Raw genomic sequence first — 17,852 nt, 5'->3', positions numbered from 1 at the left:
ACTACACCTGGTTGATCTTCCTAAACACCCCTACTGCACCTGGTTGATCTTTCTAAACACCCCTACTGCACCTGGTTGATCTTCCTAAACACCCCTACTGCACCTGGTTGATCTTCCTAAACACCCCTACTGCACCTGGTTGATCTTCCTAAACATCCCTACTGCACCTGGTTGATTTTCCTAAACATCCCTACTGCACCTGGTTGATCTTCTTAAACATCCCTACAGCGTGTTGTTGATCTTCTTAAACATCCCTACAGCGTGTTGTTGATCTTCCTAAACATCCCTACAGCGTGTTGTTGATCTTCCTAAACATCCCTACTGCACCTGGTTGATCTTCCTAAACATCCCTACAGCGTGTTGTTGATTTTCCTAAACATCCCTACTGCACCTGGTTGATCTTCTTAAACATCCCTACAGCGTGGTTGATCTTCTTAAACATCCCTACAGCGTGTTGTTGATCTTCCTAAACATCCCTACAGCGTGTTGTTGATCTTCCTAAACATCCCTACTGCACCTGGTTGATCTTCCTAAACATCCCTACAGCGTGTTGTTGATCTTCCTAAACATCCCTACTGCACCTGGTTGATCTTCCTAAACATCCCTACAGCGTGTTGTTGATTTTCCTAAACATTCCTACTGCATGTTGTTGATTTTCCTAAACATCCCTACAGCATGTTGTTGATCTTCTTAAACATCCCTACTGCACCTGGTTGATCTTCCTAAACATCCCTACAGCGTGTTGTTGATCTTCCTAAACATCCCTACTGCACCTGGTTGATCTTCCTAAACATCCCTACAGCGTGTTGTTGATTTTCCTAAACATCCCTACTGCACCTGGTTGATCTTCTTAAACATCCCTACAGCGTGTTGTTGATCTTCTTAAACATCCCTACAGCGTGTTGTTGATCTTCCTAAACATCCCTACAGCGTGTTGTTGATCTTCCTAAACATCCCTACTGCACCTGGTTGATCTTCCTAAACATCCCTACAGCGTGTTGTTGATTTTCCTAAACATCCCTACTGCACCTGGTTGATCTTCTTAAACATCCCTACAGCGTGTTGTTGATCTTCCTAAACATCCCTACTGCGTCTTGGTTGATCTTCTTAAACATCCCTACAGCGTGTTGTTGATCTTCCTAAACATCCCTACTGCACCTGGTTGATCTTCCTAAACACCCCTACTGCACCTTGTTGATCTTCCTAAACATCCCTACAGCGTGTTGTTGATCTTCCTAAACACCCCTATGGGCCTTGTTGATCTTCTTAAACATCCCTACAGCGTTTTGTTGATCTTCTTAAACATACCTACTGCACCTGGTTGATCTTCCTAAACATCCCTATTGTGAGTGGAGCGGCTCACAGTTAGAGAATATAATGGTCTCTAGATTGTGGTGTCGAAATGACATTGACACATCCATCCATAACTGTTTCCAAACAATATTCCTCAGAAATGACCGACAAAACAAGTGGACTGCTCATTTAAACAACAGTGTCACATTGATAGTCCTTAGTGCTGAAACTGTCTGAATGCCAGAAGGCGGAACACATTGGACTCAGGTCATTTCTTCACAACTCCACCATCTGTCACTATGAGGTTATGGGGGCTTGAGTTATGGAAACGGGCCTAGTGTCAAGTGTCACCAAAACTCACACGCTGTAGTCTCTCTGCCCAGTCGGCTACAGACACAATATACTATTTCAGAATTTTTCACATTGGATTTAAATTAGGAAAAATTACAGGCAGCTTCAAAAGGGAATTCCCAATCTGTCGGCCTAACCATGTGACCCATTCAGATCTCAGAGGACCAGAGCCATGCATGCATTCCTCATTATTTGACAAAACCTTAGCTATCCTAATCGTCAGACTGGGAGATTAATATCTGTCGAAGTTTCCTGCCAAATAAATAATTAAGCTGCAGTCTCATGTTTCAGGCCCTCTGAACGCCATCGTTGGACTGGTTCTGTGCTGGCCAGCAGATTCAAGGCAATCTCCAGTGACTAGTGCACATGTGTCAAACTCATTCAACGGAGGGCCGAGTGTCTGAGGGTTTTCGCTCCTCCCATACTTGATTTATGAATTAAGGTCACTGATTAGTTTGGAACTCCCCTCACCTGGTTTTCTATGTATTATCGAAAAGAAAAGCCGGCAGACACTAGGCCATGTGTCAAACTCATTCCTTGAAGGGCCTAGTGTCTGTGGGTTTTCGCTCCACTCTTATTAAACACACACACTGACATACACACACTGTTCCATTACTTTAAGAAGGGCCACATCCTTTTACACTGAGACAAAAGGAGAAAGAGAGTCCCCTTTCTATAGTATTTGCTTGTAGTGTTCTTTCATTAAATAACTATTTCCTTCCTCTTTTAAACTACTCACCTGCTTTTTTTCAACTAAACTGTTGTTTCATGTTCTGGACATGAGACCGCTCTCTCACTTCCTCTTGGTCTTGCATAAAGTAGTGCTAGTTACACAAAACCACTCACTCACACTGGTCTATTATAACGCACTGGCTTGGTACAATACTGCACTGGCTTGGTACAACACTGCACTGGCTTGGTACAACACTGCACTGGCTTGGTACAATACTGCACTGGCTTGGTACAACACTGCACTGGCTTGGTACAACACTGCACTGGCTACAACACTGCACTGGTACAACACTGCACTGGCTTGGTACAACACTGCACTGGCTTGGTACAACACTGCACTGGCTTGGTACAACACTGCACTGGCTTGGTATAACAGACCTGGAGAAGCTGGAGACATTGACCTGAATACAGCGAGGAGAGAAGCACACCTCCAACCCAGAGGAACAGGTGGAGGACTGCATGACTTGAAGAGACGCATTGCATCATTTGAATTTGAAGGTAAGGTGCTTTACTAACAAACAAAAATGCATATAACTGCCCACAGTTAGTTCTTAAATATATGAATACATTCCAAAATATATTTTGACCAAACTGCTGTAAACTGATCAAACTGCTGTAAAATCAAATTCTATTTGTTACATGTGCCGAATACAGGTATGACCTTACCGTGAAATGTTTACTTAAAATGTTTACTTAACAATGCAGTTAAGAAAATATTTACTAAATAAACAAAAGTAAAAGAAATAAGTAACACAATTACATAACAATAATGAGACTATATACAGGGGGTACCGGAACAGAGTCAATGTCCGGGGTTACAGGTTCGTCAAGGTAATTTTTACATGTAGCTAAGGGTAAAGTGACTATGCATAGATAATAAACAGCAAGTACCAGCAGTGTAAAAATGAACTGGCCAAACTGCTGTATGTGTGTTCCTTTCCAGCCATGCTGTGTGAGAGCAGACTATGGAGCATGACCTACTGTAGTGACCAGGATAGACTGGACCCTCTCCCCCCTATAATAGAGCCCCCCAGGATGAGCGTGAAGGCTGGGTCAGAGCCGGCTGCAGCCACCCTGCTTCAGGCCTCTCCAGGCCAGCCAAGCAGAAATGGCCACTCCATCCTCAGTAGAGTGCTCCAAAGCCAGAGGCCCTCCCAGGCGAGTGCCCAAATCCAGCCACAGGCTTTATCTCCACCGCAGGACCTGCATTCCCAGAAGCCCCATCCTGACAGACACATCTCCCCAGAGATGGAGATCCCTGGGCAGGCTTGTTCCGGTGGTGAGGTCCCCTTCCTGGTGCCCTCCTTCTGCCAGAGCATCTGTCAGAACTACAGCGACCTCCACATGGGGGTGACCAGGTGCTGCCTCTCGGCCCACAATAACTCGCAGCTCAACCGCTACCTGGAGAACAAGATACTGGACCTGTAACAATAGTACATGCTGGAGAACATGGCCCGTGATGGGGGCTGTGGTGAGGGCTTGCCCTGCCCTCTGCTGGCCTCAGAGTTGATTCTTACCAGCCTGGATCAGATCACCCTGCAGCTGAGCCGTGAGGGCCATCTGGAAGCGGGCCGGGCCAAAGACATGGTGCTCAGCTGCCTACTGAGGGTGGCCAGCGGCCTGCAGTCCAGTGAGATCAATACTCCCCTGCTCCAGATCTCCATGGATCTGCAGCTCCCCACTGATACTGCTACTGGTGCTGCTGCTAGTGGTGCAACTGCTACATCTACTGCTACTGGTGCTGCTGCTAGTAGTGCTACTGCTACATCTACTACTACTGGTGCTGCTGCTAGTGGTGCTACTGCTACATCTACTACTACTGGTGCTACTGCTACATCTACTACTACTGGTGCTGCTGCTAGTGGTGCTAGTGCTACATCTACTACTACTGGTGCTGCTGCTAGTGGTGCTAGTGCTACCTCTACTTCTACTGTTGCTATTATTGCAGGGGGCCCAGCAGCAACACCTCGGGGGCCTCTCAGCTCTACAATTGACCCCCAAGTTAAAAACATCCTTTAACCCCTGACCCCTGAAACAACTGGACTCAGACACCACCTTGCTACAGATATCAAACTAACACTTGACTCATCTGTCATCCAGTACTAGACAGGTTCACTCTCCCCCTAGCTTTAAAGTCTGAAAATCAGACTCCCCTGTTTCTTATTTTTCTACCTTCACTCAGGTTCTCCCTTTCTCCTCTCAGTACATACCGTTCTGGGGAGGTGAAACTGCTTCCAAACAGCTGCAGTGATAGAAATAGATGGACATTCAGGTGGAAACTGGTTGAGAGGAAAGACGTCTGCACTGTTCTCATGTTTTCATAAAGAGAACAGTAACATTGGATGTAATGTTATTGTCTCATTATTTTAGTGCAAAATCAATAAACATGTTGATCACACAAATGTCAGCAACACTGATATGCTCCCAGTACAGCACATCCTTCCCAATAGATTATCGTGAAAGTACAGTACACTGAAGTGGTCCTGTGGTGATATAACATTTGAGTGGTCAAAGAGTTGGAGAAAACACTCTCAGCCCTTCAGTGAATGTCCAGATAGGTTTCACAACCATCTCGATACGTTCTAAAGAATTTCAGGGTAGTTTTACTGCACATAAAAACTATGTTCTATGTAGGCTGTATCTGTAGCTGAGTAAGTAGTGAAGTGTGCTCTGCCATCTGCACTTTTTTAAGCTACCACAAGAGGGGAGCAGAGAGGTGTATCCCAGCAGGACTGGCAGATGCCAGGCCAAATTTGTCCTTCTCTGTCTTATAGTATGTTGCCTCTCCTCTGTCTCTCTCTCTCGCACTCTCTTGCCCGCTCTTTTTATTTTGCGCACTCTCTCTCTCACGCAGCTTCTCCCCCTCTATCCCAGTCCTTCTCTCTCTCCCTCCCTTTCTACGTCTCTCTCCCAGTCATCCTCTTCCACTCTCTCGGTCTTTCTGTCTCCTGTCCTACCCATCTCCTTGAAGCCATACAGCTAATGGGTTGTTATATTCCATTCGTCTGCCGCCAATGATGTCATCACGACCAAGTCTTAAACATACTGTACTGAGTGTCTGTCTGTCTCTGTATGTCTGTATGTCTGTCTGTACGTAATTCTTTGTGTGTGTGTGTATGTGTGTGTGTGTGTGTGTGTGCATATGTACTGGGTGTCTGTGTGTGAGTATATGTACATGTTTGTGTTTGCACCTGTGTGTGTGTGTGTGTGTTTACCTGTGTGTGCACCCGTGTGTTTGTACCTGTGTGTGTGTGTGTGTTTGCACCTGTGTGTGCACCTGTGTGTTTGTACCTGTGTGTGTGTGTCTATGCTTTCGTTTCCTCCACATTGCATGAGACAGGTGAAAGATAAGAATCTCAGCTCACCATGGTTATACGTGCTGACACGTCCCACATGAGCCAAAGAAAAACAGAACCACCTGCATTTGAACATCAGTGAGACCCAACGCTACATGTTTATTTATCCACATTTCCTTCGATTTGAAGGGACCGCCACACCATTTGCCCTTCTGAGCCAGGGTTTGATCCACTTCCTTGTTTCTTGTCCAAACACACAGCCACGGGAGGAAACTGTGTTTACAGAGCAGAGCACTGCAGTTGAGGGCAGTGTGAAGTCTCAAGGCCGTGGAGACACATGTTCAGTTTTTCTGCTTTCATCTAGCTCCATCAGCCTAGGTACTAGTTAAAAGAATCCAGTCCAGTCAGATCCAAACAAAAACACACATGTAAATATGATTCACACACACTGCACTGACAGCCCCAGCAGTTTGAACATATTCAAACAAACTGATTTCCAGAGACCTTGAAAGAAAATTAAAAACAGGCATTGTTTTTCCAGCTGAGGTTTGAGTTAGAAGAGATGGCTGGGGCTTTAACTCTTCCAGACCTAGTGGGCTTGTACATAAAACCACTTCCACTCCATTGCATAAAACACAAAAAAACCTGCATTCAAACTGGTTTCAATGACATCCAGCTTAGGGTTTAATAGAGATTTCCAAATTATAATAAAGGTTGGCTGTCAGCTACACAATTCCTCCCATCTTTTTGACATAATCAGGACACACAGAATATGCATAAACAATGTAAATAGATGGGGGAATGTGCTGGAAAAGTACATTCAGCTTTCATAATAACAAATAACAAATATGTGTGCGTGAGGGTATAGACTCATATAGCCAAAAGGGCTGAGAAATGACAGGACAATTTGCTCTAATGTAAATGAACATAGATGATGGAACATATTCCCTTTTGTTTATGCGATGAAGCGCTAAGGGTATAGCAAATATTTACCATCTGCAGGTAAATATAATAATTGTCGTGAAATTCTTCTGAAAGATCAGGTTTTCATTTTGCTATGGACTATTGTATAATCTTTTATAGCATTAACAAAACGTGACACATTAAAATTAGTAGATTATGAATATCGTAAGTCTTCCTCATTCTACATCCTCTTGACATGGAACTCTGAGTCCTGGGACTGCACATCTTCCTCATTCTACACCCTCTTGACATGGAACTCTGAGTCCTGGAACTGCAAGTCTTCCTCATTCTACACCCTCTTGACATGGAACTCTGAGTCCTGGGACTGCACGTCTTCCTCATTCTACACCCTCTTGACATGGAACTCGGAGTCCTGGAACTGCAAGTCTTCCTCGCGCTCCATTCTCTTGACATGGAACTCGGAGTCCTGGGACTCTGCAAGTCTTCCTCCATCCCCTTGACCTGGAGACTCTGCTCTCCCAACACATCTCACTTCCTCCAATATCTCCACCAATTTAATAAGGACATACTTCTGTATCTCTGAAATGTTGTAAAGACATTTGTAAGAAGAATATTTTGTTGACACTGTATGGACATTTAGGGTTTTTAAAGAGAGAACTAAAGTATGACATATACAACAGAGCCTGACAGACTAGATTGTGATGGCAAATATATGGAGTGAAATCACAGGACTGAATACATCCACATAGTTCACCACTTCAATCATGTCCTATATTCTAGTGGTTTCAATGATTGACTTCAACACCTACCATGCACGTTAACTCCTTATGGTATAGGGGACGGTTGTGTCCCACTTGGGCAAAAAACAGGGAAAATGCAGCGTGGCAAATAAAATAAAAAATGATATAAAAATCAAACAAATCAAGCTACACTCGTTGTGAATCCAGCCAACATGTCAGATTTTAAAAAGGCTTTTCGGCGAAAGCATAAGAAGCTATTATCTGATGATAGCACAACAGTAAACAAAGAGGGTAGCATATTTCAACCCTGCAGGCGCAACACAAAACGCAGAAATAAAATATAAAACATGCATTACCTTTCACAAGCTTTTTTGTTGGCACTACAATATGTCCCATAAACATCACAATTGGTCCTTTTGTTCGATTAATTCTGTCCATATATATCCAAATGTCAATTTATAAAGCGCGTTTGATCCAGAAAAAACTGCTTCCAAAATGCGCAACTTCACTACCAAATATTTCAAAAAGTTGTCTATAAACTTTGCCAAAATATTTCAAACTACTTTTGTAATACAACTTTAGGTATTTTTAAATGTTAATAATCAATCAAATTGTAGACGGGTCTATCTGTGTTCAATACAGGAATTTTCATATCTGATCCATAGTCTTCTGATTAATGAATTATTTACTTTACCTCACGTTAGTATCATTCCAAACGTCGTAAATTGTTGGTTATCTGCACGAACCCAGTCTTCACTATGAGTCATCCATACATCAATTGTCTTAAATCGTTTATTTATTACTAACTAAGTAATTCACAGAAATGCATAAACAAACAAACAAGGTAAATGTGGTTACATGAAATGAGAATGTGCCCTAGTGGGCTAAACCAGCATGGCGGCTTGTTAGACAAAAGGGGAAGTGGGGGTCGACTAAGAAGTCACTACAGAGTGATAATTATAACAATTGAAATGCTAATCCTTTGCACATGAACGCTCACTCATTCGGGAACAATTGCAATCAATATATATATTTACGCTCAGTGTGTCGTCTTGATCGCTGGTGAAAAGTCTCTCTCCCTCTCTCTCTCTGTCGTGGTTATAGTGGATAGTTCAGAGTGACATTCATTAATTTCATTATAGGATGGATGTTTCGGCGGTTGTCGTTCTTCGCGTTCAATGATACCGAATTCCTAGCTTCAGACTAGTAATTAATATCAAAGACTTGTTCTTATTCTGTCGGTATTGATAGTCTAAGAGTTTAACTTCTTGACGCTACCCATCCCTTAAGCGGGATAATTGTCATCAGCAACCGCTGAATAGCATAAGGCCACAGTCAAATAATATTACAAAAAATATTAATATTCATGAAATCACAAGTGCAATATTGCAAAACACAGCTTAGCCTTTTGTTAATACACCTGTCGTCTCAGATTTTGAAATTATGCTTTACAGCGAAAGCAATCCAAGTGTTTGTGTAAGTTTATCGATAGCACAGGAAAACATTATGTACACTAAGCATTAAGTAGCTAGGTCACGAAAATCAGAAAAGCAATAAAATTAATTGTTTACCTTTAATGATCTTCGGATGTTTCCACTCACGAGACTCCCAGTTACACAACAAATGTTCCTTTTGTTCCATAAAGATTATTTTTTATATCCAAATATCGCGTTATGTTCAGAAATCGCGTTACGTTGTCGCGTTATGTTCAGAAAAGAGCAGTCACGACAACGCAGACGAAAATTCCAAATAATATCCATAATGTCCACAGAAACATGTCAAACGTTTTTTATAATCAATCCTCAGGTTGTTTTTAAAATATATAAAATATATATTCGATAATATATCAACCGTGAGTGGAGGTTTTTCAATAGGACCGGGAGAAACAATGGCCGGGTTACTCTGTTATGCAAAACTAACTGAGAGCCCCCACTTATCCACTTACGCAATGTGATCTTTCTCGCTCATTTTTCAAAATAAAAGCCCGAAACTATGTCTAAAGACTGTTGACACCTTAGGGAATCCATAGAAAAAGGAATCTGGTTGATATCCCTTTAAATGGAGGGTAGGCATGAATAGGAACAGAGAGGTTTCAAAATAAGAGGCACTTCCTGATTGGATTTTCCTCAGGTTTTCACCTGCAATATCAGTTCTGTTATACTCACAGACAATATTTTGACAGTTTTGGAAACTGTAGAGAGTGTTCTACACTCTACAGTTTTGGAAACTTTAGAGTGTGTTCTATCCTAATGTGACAATTACATGCATATTCTAGTTTCTGGGGCTGAGAAATAGGCAGTTTCAAATGGGTACGTTTTTTAGCCAAAAACGAAAATACTGCCCCCTACACGCAAAAGGTTAACCATGTGGTATGGTTAAAATATTCAGCAATGGTCTACAACCTTTGTACTCTCCTAATGGAGAAAAAAAAATGGTCTGCAACCTTTAGCCATCTCGTAATTGAGGTAAGCTCGGTTTGGTGATAATTTCTATTCGGAATGGCAGTAAAGGGCTGTCCCAGGATGTCTGACCCTAACTGGGCTCAGGGGCGGTCCTCTGATTTAGTTCACTCCAATCCCCTTTTTGAGTTTTCCTTCATTAAACAGTCCAAAATCATATTACACAATTTTACAAACAGTATCATACTCACTCATTCATCTTACTCATTTACTGTTCTGTGAAGGGAGTAGTACACAGCGCTGTACAAGATTTTCAGTTTCTTGGCAATTTCTCGCATGGAATAGTCTTCATTTCTCAGAACAAGAATAGAATGATGAGTTTCAGAAGAAAGTTCTTTGTTTCTGGCCATTGAGGATAGGAAACACTGTCACCACCGATAAATCTACGATAATCGAGAATTTCAATAAAGCACCCTTTTACGGCTGGCCATGCTCTCCACCTGGCTACCCCTACCCCAGCCAACAGCTCTGCATCCCCCGCAGCAATTTGCCCAAGCCCCCCGCAACTCCTTCACCCAAATCCAGATAGCTGATGATCTGAGAGAGCTGCAATATCTGGATCCCTACAAATCAGCTGGGCTAGACAATCTGGACCCTCTCTTTCTAAAAATTATCCTCCAAAATTGTTGCAACCCCTATTACCAGTCTGTTCAACCTCTCTTTCGTATCGTCTGAGATCCCTAAAGATTGGAAAGCTGCCACGGTCATTCCCCTCTTCAAAGGGGGAGACACTCTAGACCCAAACTGCTACAGACCTATATCCATCCTACCCTGCCTTTCTAAGGTCTTCCAAAGCCAAGTTGACAAACAGATTACTGGCCATTTCGTATTCCTCCGTACCTTCTCCACTATGCAATCTGGCGTCCGAGCTGGTCATGGGTGCACCTCAGCAACGCTAAAGGTCCGAAACGATATCATAACCGCCATCGATAAAAGATAGTACTGTGCAGCCGTCTTCATCGACCTGGCCAAGGCTTTTGACTCTGTCAATCACCACATTCTTATCGGCAGACTCAATAGCCTTGGTTTCTCAAATGACTGCCTGGCCTGGTTCACCAACTACTTCTCAGATAGAGTTCAGTGTGTTAAATCAGAGGGCCTGTTGTCCGGACCTCTGGCAGTCTCTATGGTGGTGTCACAGGGTTCAATTCTCGGGCCGACTCTTTTCTCTGTATACATCAATGATGTTGCTCTTGCTGCTGGAGATTCTCTGATCCACCTCTATGCAGATGACACCATTCTGTATACATCTGGCCCTTCTTTGGACGCTGTGTTAATAAACCTCCAAACAAGCTTCAATACCATACAACACTCCTTCCGTGACCTCCAACTGCTCTTAAATGCAAGTAAAACTAAATGCATGCTCTTCAACCGATCGCTTCCCGCACCTGCCCACCCATCCAGCATCACTACTCTGGACGGTTCTGACTTAGAATATGTGGACAACTACAAATACCTAGGTGTCTGGTTAGACTGCAAACTCTCCCTCCAGACTCACATTAAGCATCTCCAATCCAAAATTAAATCTAGAATCAGCTTCCTATTTTGCAACAAAGGCCTCCTTCACTCATGCTGCTAAACATACCTTTGTAAAACTGACTATCCTACCAATCCTTGACTTCGGCGATGCCATTTACAAAATAGCCTCCAACACTCTACTCAGCAAATCGGTTGTAGTCTATCACAGTGCCACCCGTTTTGTCACCAAAGCCCCATATACTACCCAACACTGCGACCTGTATGCTCTCGTTGGCTGGCCCTCGCTACATATTCGTTGCCAAACCCACTGTCTCCAGGTCATCTATAAGTCTTTGCTAGGTAAAGCCCCACCTTATCTCAGCTCACTGATCACCATAGCAACACCCACCTGTCGCATGTGCTCCAGCAGGTATATTTCACAGGTCACCCCCAAAGCCAACACCTCCTTTGGCCGCCTTTCCTTCTAGTTCTCTGCTACTAATGACTGGAACGAATTGCAAAAATCACTGAAGCTGGAGATTTATATCTCCCTCTCTAACTTTAAGCATCAGCTGTCAGAGCAGCTTAGCGATCACTGTACCTGCAAACAGCCCATTTGTAAATAGTACACCCAACTACCTCATCCCAATATTGTTATTTATTTTTTTGCTCTTTTGCACCCCAGTATCTCCACTTGCACATCATCATCTGCACATCTATCACTCCAGTTGTCACGTTCGTCGTAATAATGGTCGGACCAAGCTGCAGCACAAATGGTTTCCACATAATTTATTAAAGTGAAAAACCTAGAACAAAACAAATAAGGAAACAAACAACGAACCGTGACTAACGAGATGCTATGTGCACTAACTCAAAACATAAACAATATCCCATAACCCACAGGTGGAAAAAATGCTACTTAAGTATGATCCCCAATTAGAGACACACTGATAGCCAGCTGCCTCTAATTGGGAATCATACCAAAACCCCAACATAGAAAAAACAACCTAGAACCCCACATAGAAAATATAAACTAGACTAACCCCCCAGTCACGCCGTGACTTACTCCATCATAGAAAATAAAGGCTCTCTATGGTCAGGACGTGACACCAGTGTTAATGCTAAATCGTAATTATTTCGCCACTATGGCCTATTTATTGTCTTACCGCCCTAATCTTACTACATTTGCACACACTGTACATATATTTTTCTATTGTGTTTTTGACTGTACGCTTGTTTATGTGTAACTCTGTGTTGTTGTTTTTGTCTTACTGCTATGCTCTATCTTGGCCAGGTCGCAGTTGTAAATGAGAACTTGTTCTCAACTGGCCTATCTGATGAAATAAAGGTGTTCTCAACTGGCCTACCTGGTGAAATAAAGGTGTTCTCAACTGGCCTACCTGGTGAAATAAAACATTTAATAAAAAAGTAGCTTGAGGCCATTTTGGCCAATTTTGATTTAGAGCTTTGTTTTAATTGGAGCATGAATGAAAAGCTGTGATACACATTTGTGAATTATTGTTTTTTCCAGATCAGACACCAAATGTAACCAAAACATCTACACATTTTTTTTTGCAAAACACTATAGTCACCATTTGGAAAAAGTGACACCTACTCTTATGAAATTATTACTGGAATAAAATAAAACTCATTATAGTACATCTGAAAATATGATAGTAATGTTGGTTCCACTTTATTTGAAGTGCCTCTTATGAAGGCTTCAAAAGTCTTCATATAGGCTTCATAAGCACTACATGGATGCCTCACAAATCATCCATATCAGTATAATGTGCTCTCTAAAGATTCATAATGTGGCATAACTGTGTGACATAACCATCAATTTATTTGTTCACATTTATTAATCTTTTATAGAGCATGAAATACGGTTACAGATGATTTGTGACTCATTTATGTAGTGCTTATGAAGCCTATATGTATGCTTTATGAAGCCTTCATAAGATGCACTTCAAATAAAGCGGCACTGTAATCTTAAATCCTTTGCTTCCAAAACAATCACATTTTTAAAGACGTAATTCTGTGTATTTAACATGTCACTGAGTAATGATTTTATGTCTCTCGCTATGTCGGGTGCCGCAAAATAGGGATCTAAAAGATAATGAGTTTGTTTCGTTGTTATAGAAAATCTCTTGAGCCTGACAGTCAACTAGGTTTGTGAAACTCCAAACAGACCAGAAGCTGTGTCACGACTTCCGCCGAGTTGGTGTCTCTCCTTGTTCGGGCGGCGTTCGGAGGTCGTTGACACCGGCTTTCTAGCTGCCACCGATCCATGTTTCTTTTTCCATTTGTGATGTCCTGATTGTACACGCCTGGTTCCCACTACGTTATTATTATTTCCCTATTTAACCCTCTGGTTCTCATTATGTTTTGTGTGTGATTGTTCCTGGTTTTGTGTTAGTCTTTTGTGTTAGGGTTTGTTATCCCTGAATGGATTTATTGGCTGATATTTTTTTCTGAGTAAAGTATGTTATTTTACTCAGTTCTGTGTCCTGTGCCTGACTCTGTCCGCATGTCTGCACAACTGACACTTGACACTGTGCATGGATCTGTTTTTAATATATGGCATTTTAGCAGATGCGTTTAGCCAAAACAACTTACATTTTACGTATTGGTAGTCACGGGAATCAAACCCACTACACTGACATTATAAGCGCTACTGAGCTACAAAGGACAAAACTGCATGAGAAAGAGCCTGCAGGCAAGACAGGAGACACACAGTAGTTTGTATTTGTATTTATTATGGATGCCCATTTAGCTGCCAAAGCAGCAGCTACTCTATTTGGGGTCCAGCAAAATTAAGGCAGTTTATACAATTTTAAAACATTAATGTTTTAAGCCCCTACTCCACCACTACCACATATCTATATCACTAAATCCATGTGTATGTATAGTGCGTATGTTAGTGTGTGTGTGTGTGTGTGTGTGTGTACATGTGTCTGTGCCAATGTTTGTGTTGCTTCACAGTCCCCGCTGTTCCATATGGTGTTTTTTTTATCTGTTTTTAAAATCTAATTGTACTGCTTGCGTCAGTTACTTGATGTGGAATTCCCCCACAGTAACTCATGTGCTGTCCTAGCGTTAAATGCAGACATAAATTAGAAAAATAATGTCAGTTACAGAGCTTTTCACTTGATGGACATTCTAATCAAGGCAATATTCATTTCAGAGATGTACAGTACCAGTCAAAATTTAGGACACACCTACTCATTCAAGGGTTATTCATTTATTTTGACTATTTTCTACATTGTAGAATAAAAGTGAAGACATCAAAACTATGAAATAACACATGTAGAATCATGTAGTAAAATTGTTAAACAAATCAAAAGATATTTTATATTTGAGATTCTTCAAAGTAGCCACCCTTTGCCTTGATGACAGCTTTGCACACTTTTAATTCCTTGGCGTACACATTACGGACGAACTGAAATGGTCCACTCACACAGACATTGCAGTGAAGAAGGCACAAGAGCGCCTCAGGAGGCTGAAGAAATTTGGCTTGTCACCTAAAACCTTAACAAACTTTTACAGATGCACAATTGAGAGCATCCTGTCGGGCTGCATCACCGCCTGGTATGGCAACTGCTCCGCCCACAACCGCAAGGCTCTCCAGGGGGTGGTGCAGTCTGCACAATGCATCACCGTGGGCAAACTACCTACAGCACCCAATGTCACAGGAAGGCCAAAAAGATCATCAAGGACAACAACCACCCGAGCCACTGCCTGTTCACCCCGATACCATCGACAAGGAAGTGTTAGGACAGGTACTTCAAAGCTTTTTATAAGAAACATCAATATGTTGAAAATTCCAAATTGTTTGCTTGGTCAACTGACAGACAGCTCTGACACACACACACTTATGCCACCAGACATGCCACCAGAGGTCTTTTCACAGTCCCCAAATTCATAACAAATTCAAGAAAGTGTACAGTATCATATAGAGCACTAATTGCATGGAACTTACTTCCATCTCATATTGCTCAAATAAACAGCAAACCTGGTTTCAAAAAATAGATAAAGCAACACCTCGCGGCACAACGCCTCTCCCCTATTTGACCTAGATAGTTTGTGTGTATGCATTGATATGTAGGTTACTTGTGCCTTTTGTATTTTTTCAATGTAGTTCTGTCCTTGAGCTGTTCTTGTGTAACGGTTTTCTAGGTGTGAAGGAGAGTCAGACCAAAATGCAGCGTGTAGATTGCGATCCATGTTTATTCAACAAACGTAACACGAATCTAAATAAACACTATAAAACAAATAAAGTAACGAAAACCGAAACAGGCTATACTTGCGTAAACTAACACAGAGACAGGACCAAATACACTAAGGACAATCACCCACGACAAACTCAAAGAATATGGCTGCCTAAATATGGTTCCCAATCAGAGACAACGATTAACACCTGCCTCTGATTGAGAACCACTCCAGACAGCCATAGACTTTGCTAGATAACCCCACTAGCTACAATCCCAATACAAACACACCAGAACCCCAAGACAAAACACACCACAATACAAAAACCCCATGCCACACCCTGGCCTGACCAAATACATGAAGAAAAACACAAAATGCTTAGACCAGGGCGTGACAGAACCCCCCTAAGGTGCGGACTCCCGAACGCACCTCAAAACAATAGGGAGGGTTCGGGTGGGCGTCTGTCCATGGTGGCGGCTCCGGCGCGGGACGTGGAACCCACTCAGTTAATGTCTTAGTCCCCTCTCCTCGCGTCCCTGGATAGTCCACCCTCGCCGCCGACCATGGCCTAGTAGTCCTCACCCAGAAACCCACTGGACTGAGGAGCAGATCGGGACTGAAGGACAGCTCGGGAGTGAGAGAAAGCTCGGGAGTGAGAGAAAGCTCGGGAGTGAGAGAAAGCTCAGGCAGGTAGGTAGATCTACCAGATCCTGGCTGGCTGGTGGTTTCAGCAGATCCTGGCTGACTGGCAGATCCTGGTGGATCCTGGCTGACTGGCGGATCCTGGCAGATCCGACTGGCAGATCCTGGCAGATCTGGAAGAGTCTGGCAGATCTGGAAGAGTCTGGTTGACTGGCAGATCTGGAAGAGTCTGGTTGACTGGCAGATCTGGAAGAGTCTGGTTGACTGGCAGATCTGGAAGAGTCTGGTTGACTGGCAGATCTGGAAGAGTCTGGTTGACTGGCAGATCTGGAAGAGTCTGGTTGACTGGCAGATCTGGAAGAGTCTGGTTGACTGGCAGATCTGGAAGAGTCTGGTTGACTGGCAGATCTGGAAGAGTCTGGTTGACTGGCAGATCTGGAAGAGTGGCTGACTGGCAGATCTGGAAGAGTGGCTGACTGGCAGATCTGGAAGAGTCTGGGCAGATCTGAAGAGTCTGGTTGACTAGCAGATCTGGAGGAGTCCGGTTGACTGGCAGATCTGGAAGAGTCTGGCTGACGGGCGGATCCTGGCAGACTGAAAGATCTGGCTGCTCCATGCTGACTGGCGGCTCTGGCTGCTCCACGCTGACTGGCGGCTCTGGCTGCTCCACGCTGACTGGCGGCTCTGGCTGCTCCATGTAGGCTGACAGCTCTGGCGGCTCCGTGCAGACTGGCAGCTCCGTGCAGACTGGCAGCTCCGTGCAGACTGGCAGCTCCGTGCAGACTGGCAGCTCCGTGCAGACTGGCAGCACCGCAGACTGGCAGCTCCGTGCAGACTGGCAGCTCCGTGCAGACTGACAGCTATGACTGCTTCATGCAGACTGACAGCTATGACTGCTTCATGCAGACTGACAGCTCTGACTGCTCCATGCAGACTGACAGCTCTGGCTGCTTCATGCAAACTGACAGCTCTGGCTGCTTCATGCAAACTGACAGCTCTGGCTGCTTCATGCAAACTGACAGCTCTGGCTGCTTCATGCAAACTGACAGCTCTGGCTGCTCCATGCAGACTGGCAGCTCTGGCTGCTTCATGCAGACTGGCAGCTCTGGCTGCGCTGAACAGGCAGGAGACTCCGGCAGCGCTGTAGAGGAGGAAGGCTCTGGCTGCGCTGAACAGGCGGGAGACTCCGGCAGCGCTGGAGATGAGGAAAGCTCTAACAGCGCTAGATAGGCGGGAGACTCCGGCAGCGCAGGAGAGGAGAAAGGCTCCGACAGCGCTGGAGAGGCGAGGCGCACTGTAGGCCTGATGCGTGGTGCTGGTACTGGTGGTACTGGACCGAGGACACGCACAGGAAGCCTGGTGCGGGGAGCTGCTACCGGAGGGCTGGGTTGTGGAGGTGGTACTGGATAGACCGGACCGTGCAGGCGCACTGGAGCTCTTGAGCACCGAGCCTGCCCAACCTTACCTGGCTCGATGCCCACTCTAGCCCGGCCGATACGAGGAACTGGAATATACCGCACCGGGCTATGCACCCGCACTGGGGACACCGTGCGCACCACTGCATAACACGGTGCCTGCCCGGTCTCTCTAGCCCCCGGTAACCACAGGAAGTTTGCACAGGTCTCCTACCTGGCATAGCCATACTCCCTGTGAGCCCCCCAATAAATTTTTGGGGCTGACTCTCGGGCTTCCGTCCGCGCCGCCGTGCTTGCTTCGCCAACCTCATTCTCCGATAACCTTCCGCGCAC

This window comes from Oncorhynchus tshawytscha, linkage group LG03, assembly GCF_018296145.1.
Source record: "Oncorhynchus tshawytscha isolate Ot180627B linkage group LG03, Otsh_v2.0, whole genome shotgun sequence".
NCBI classification, from domain to species: Eukaryota; Metazoa; Chordata; class Actinopteri; order Salmoniformes; family Salmonidae; genus Oncorhynchus; species Oncorhynchus tshawytscha.
The sequence above is the reverse complement of the archived record's forward strand: the minus strand, read 5'-3'. Positions refer to the sequence as shown.